General features: G+C 49.8%; 1 pseudogene; it reads right to left on the minus strand.

Annotated features, from left to right (window-relative positions):
* Positions 1 to 1,979, minus strand: part of LOC135571254 (voltage-dependent L-type calcium channel subunit alpha-1C-like) — a 39,839-nt pseudogene extending 37,860 nt beyond the window's left edge.
* Between the last annotated feature and the right edge of the window lie 2,929 nt (positions 1,980 to 4,908).

Here is a 4,908-nt window from a genome sequence, read left to right on the forward strand (position 1 = left end):
TCTCTCTCTCTCTCTCTCTCTGTCTCTCTGTCTCTCTCTGTCTCTCTCTCTCTCTCTCTCTTTCCTCTAATCTTCTATTCTGACGAGAGCCAAGAGGGAAAGTTGGGGAAAGAACAAAGTGCCTTTATCTCAGAGGAGAGAGGGAGTTAGAAGAGGTGATGAGAGAAGAGAGAAGAGGTGAAGAGAGAGAGAAGAGGTGATGAGAGGAGAGAGAGAGAGAAAGAGAGTAGAGCAGAATAGAGGGAGAGAAAGGAAATAAGGGAGAGGGAGAAGAGGGAGAAGAGAGATAGAGGGACAGAAAGGCAGACAGACACAGTGAGAGAAGATAACAGCCACTCTGTAATGACAGAGTGAGATGAGGACAGGCAACAAAGGAGAGACAGAGAAAGAAATAGAATGAGCTGTCACCCTCTCTTCATATCTAATAAAATATATGTTCTGCCTCCCCACTGTGATCAGGGTCTATAATAACACTCATCTACATGGAGGAGACCAAGGCCTTGGCTGTGGTGTGTTAGTGTGTGTGTTAGTGTGTGTTAGTGTGTGTTAGCGTACGTGTTAGCGTGTGTGTTAGTGTGTGTGTTAGCGTGTATGTTACTGTGTGTGTCTCTTTGACAAAGGGGAGGATGGATCTATCTGTCTGTCTACTGAGTGGATAAAGTATCTGTGTAATAACATGAGGGCTGTTCATGGCCCTGGTCAGAGGTAGAGCACTATACAGGGAATAGGGTGCCACGGCCCTGGTCAGAGGTAGAGCACTATACAGGGAATAGGGTGCCACGGCCCTGGTCAGAGGTAGAGCACTATACAGGGAATAGGGTGCCACGGCCCTGGTCAGAGGTAGAGCACTATACAGGGAATAGGGTGCCACGGCCCTGGTCAGAGGTAGAGCACTATACAGGGAATAGGGTGCCACGGCCCTGGTCAGAGGTAGAGCACTATACAGGGAATAGGGTGCCATTTGGGACAGCAGCCTCTCTCTCTGTCCCCTATCCCAACAGGAGACTACAGCCAGCTGATAGGACAGTAAGAGCTGTCTTCATTTGGGACAGCAGCCTCTCTCTCTGTCCCCTATCCCAACAGGAGACTACAGCCAGCTGATAGGACAGTAAGAGCTGTCTCATTTGGGACAGCAGCCACTCTCTCTGTCCCCTATCCCAAAAGGAGACTACAACCAACTGATATGACAGTAAAAGCTGTCTTCATTTGGGACAGCAGTCTCTCTCTCTGTCCCCTATCCCAACAGGAGACTACAGCCAGCTGATAGGCCAGTAAGAGCTGTCTTCATTTGGGACAGCAGCCTCTCTCTCTGTCCCCTATCCCAACAGGAGACTACAGCCAGCTGATAGGCCAGTAAGAGCTGTCTTCATTTGGGACAGCAGCCTCTCTCTCTCTGTCCCCTATCCCAACAGGAGACTACAGCCAGCTGATAGGACAGTAAGAGCTGTCTCATTTGGGACAGCAGTCTCTCTCTCAGAGCGCAGGAGGACCTGCTGGAGGACAGAGCACAGGAGGACCTGCTGGAGGACTGAGCGCAGGAGGACCTGCTGGAGGACTGAGCGCAGGAGGACCTGCTGGAGAACTGAGTGCAGGCTAGGGGAGCTGAGGGTGGAGGACTGAGAGCAGACTTGGTGAGCTGAGGGTGGAGGACTGAGAGCAGGCTGGGGGAGCTGAGGGTGGAGGACTGAGCGCAGGCTGGGGGAGCTGAGGGTGGAGGACTGAGAGCAGGCTGGGGGAGCTGAGGGTGGAGGACTGAGAGCAGACTGGGGGAGCTGAGGGTGGAGGACTGAGAGCAGACTGGGGGAGCTGAGGGTGGAGGACTGAGAGCAGGCTGGGGGAGCTGAGAGAGGAGGACTGAGAGCAGGCTGGGGGAGCTGAGGGTGGAGGACTGAGAGCAGACTGGGGGAGCTGAGGGTGGAGGATTGAGAGCGGGCTGGGGGAGCTGTCCCTGTGAGTGTTGTAGAGTGTATCCTAGACATGTCCCTGTGTGTGTGGTAGAGTGTATCCTAGACATGTCCCTGTGTGTGCGGTAGAGTGTATCCTAGACATGTCCCTGTGTGTGTGGTAGAGTGTATCCTAGACATGTCCCTGTGTGTGTGGTAGAGTGTATCCTAGACATGTCCCTGTGTGTGTGGTAGAGTATATCCTAGACATGTCCCTGTGTGTGTGGTAGAGTGTATCCTAGACATGTCCCTGTGTGTGTGGTAGAGTGTATCCTAGACATGTCCCTGTGTGTGTGGTAGAGTGTATCCTAGACATGTCCCTGTGTGTGTGGTAGAGTGTATCCTAGACATGTCCCTGTGTGTGTGGTAGAGTGTATCCTAGACATGTCCCTGTGTGTGTGTGTGTGTGTGTGGTCCCTCCAGAGGAAACAGTTTAGCCATTCTGCTCTTCTCTCTCTCTCTCTCTGTGTGTGTGTGTGTGTGTGTGTGTGTGTGTGTGTGTGTGGTCCCTCCAGAGGAAACAGTTTAGCCAGTCTGCTCTTCTCTCTCTCTCTGTGTGTGTGTGTGTGTGTGTGTGTGTGTGTGTGTGTGTGTGTGTGTGTGTGTGTGTGTGTGTGTGTGTGTGTGTGTGTGTGTGTGTGTGGTCCCTCCAGAGGAAACAGTTTAGCCAGTCTGCTCTTCTCTCTCTGTCCAAACCAACACAACACCATCCTTACTCCTTATGGCTAAAGTGACCCACCTCCTTGTGCCGGCAGTGTAGTCTATGTGTGTGAGAGAGATAGTGTGTGTGTGTGTGTGTGTGTGTGTGTGTGTGTGTGTGTGTGTGTGTGTGTGTGTGTGTGTGTGTAGGTGTGAGAGACCCATCTCTCTGTGGAGTGCTTCCTTTTACAACACTATCTGATGGTGAAGATAAGACACTGAGGGTGTGAATCCGTCAGACTGTCAACACACTCTAGCATTTACACTATATCAGAATGGGCTTTAACCTCCAATAACCCCTATAAGAACAGACAGTTTAACCTCCAATAACCCCTATAAGAACAGACAGTTTAACCTCCAATAACCCCTATAAGAACAGACAGTTTAACCTCCAATAACCCCTATAAGAACAGACAGTTTAACCTCAATAACCCCTATAAGAACAGACAGTTTAACCTCCAATAACCCCTATAAGAACAGACAGTTTAACCTCCAATAACCCCTATAAGAACAGACAGTTTAACCTCCAATAACCCCTATAAGAACAGACAGTTTAACCTCCAATAACCCCTATAAGAACAGACAGTTTAACCTCAATAACCCCTATAAGAACAGACAGTTTAACCTCCAATAACCCCTATAAGAACAGACAGTTTAACCTCCAATAACCCCTATAAGAACAGACAGTTTAACCTCAATAACCCCTATAAGAACAGACAGTTTAACCTCAATAACCCCTACAAGAACAGACAGTTTAACCTCCAATAACCCCTACAAGAACAGACAGTTTAACCTCCAATAACCCCTACAAGAACAGACAGTTTAACCTCCAATAACCCCTATAAGAATAGACAGTTTAACCTCCAATAACCCCTATAAGAACAGACAGTTTAACCTCCATAACCCCTATAAGAATGGACAGTTTAACCTCAAAACCCCCTATAAGAGCGACTTATTTGGTTGAGTTCTACACACTGTGTTGAGCTGGTATCTCCAACCCTACTGCTCTACCTTCAGAGGGTCGTTTTAGAAGTCCTGACTGGTGACTCTGCCACGGGCACTGGCTCAGTGACTCTAGCCCTGTGTGTCCCGGCCTGCAGAGTTAGTGAAGGCTATTCTGAGTGAGCCGCACAGTGGTATGGAGCGACGTGTTGTGTGTGTGTGTGTGTTCCCTTGCCCCCCCTCCCTACCCCCTGTGTCCTGAGGCATAACAGAGCCGTCCTGATAGAAGGGGAGAAGGACAGGCATCTCCCTACCCCCTGTGTCCTGAGGCATAACAGAGCCGTCCTGATAGAAGGGGAGAAGGACAGGCATATCCCTACCCCCTGTGTCCTGAGGCATAACAGAGCCGTCCTGATAGAAGGGGAGAAGGACAGGCACCTCCCTACCCCCTGTGTCCTGAGGCATAACAGAGCCGTCCTGATAGAAGGGGAGAAGGACAGGCATCTCCCTACCCCCTGTGTCCTGAGGCATAACAGAGCCATCCTGATAGAAGGGGAGAAGGACAGGCATCTCCCTACCCCCTGTGTCCTGAGGCATAACAGAGCCGTCCTGATAGAAGGGAGAAGGACAGGCATCATCTCTATCACACGCTCAATTAGGAGTGTTTTCCAGCATTAACATCAGTGTCAGCACTCACAGAGTTATTACTACTGAACAGGCTTCACAGCACCCTGCTGGCTCTAGATACAGAAACACACACACACACACACACACACACACACACACACACACACACACACACACACACACACACACAGTGCATCATGCCTGGCATTCCTGACCAATCACCATCCAGTACAGCTAATCAGCATAACAACACCCCTATAGAACACAACTCGTCGGCTGAGACCCAAATGGGATCTGATTTCCTAACAGGGCACTACTTCAGAGAAACCCTATTGGTCCTGGTCAAGAGAAGGGCACTACTTCAGACAGAACCCTATTGGTCCTGGTCAAGAGAAGGCATTACTTGAGAGCAGGACCCTATTGGTCCTGGTCAAGAGAAGGGCACTATAAGGTTCCATTTTGGAACTCATAGAACCCTTAGTCCTGTTGTAATGACCAATCTGTGTCAGACATGACGGGTGTCTGCTATGATCACCACTCTTAGCTTAATTAGCTGAGGCTACCATAGATGATGTCAGAACTAGCCTGTACTACACTACAGAACTGATCACCACTCTTAGCTTAATTAGCTAGGCTACCGTAGATGATGTCAGAACTAGCCTGTACTACACTACAGAACTGATCACCACTCTTAGCT

The sequence above is a fragment of the Oncorhynchus nerka genome, unplaced genomic scaffold, assembly GCF_034236695.1.
Source record: "Oncorhynchus nerka isolate Pitt River unplaced genomic scaffold, Oner_Uvic_2.0 unplaced_scaffold_554, whole genome shotgun sequence".
NCBI lineage: Eukaryota > Metazoa > Chordata > Actinopteri > Salmoniformes > Salmonidae > Oncorhynchus > Oncorhynchus nerka.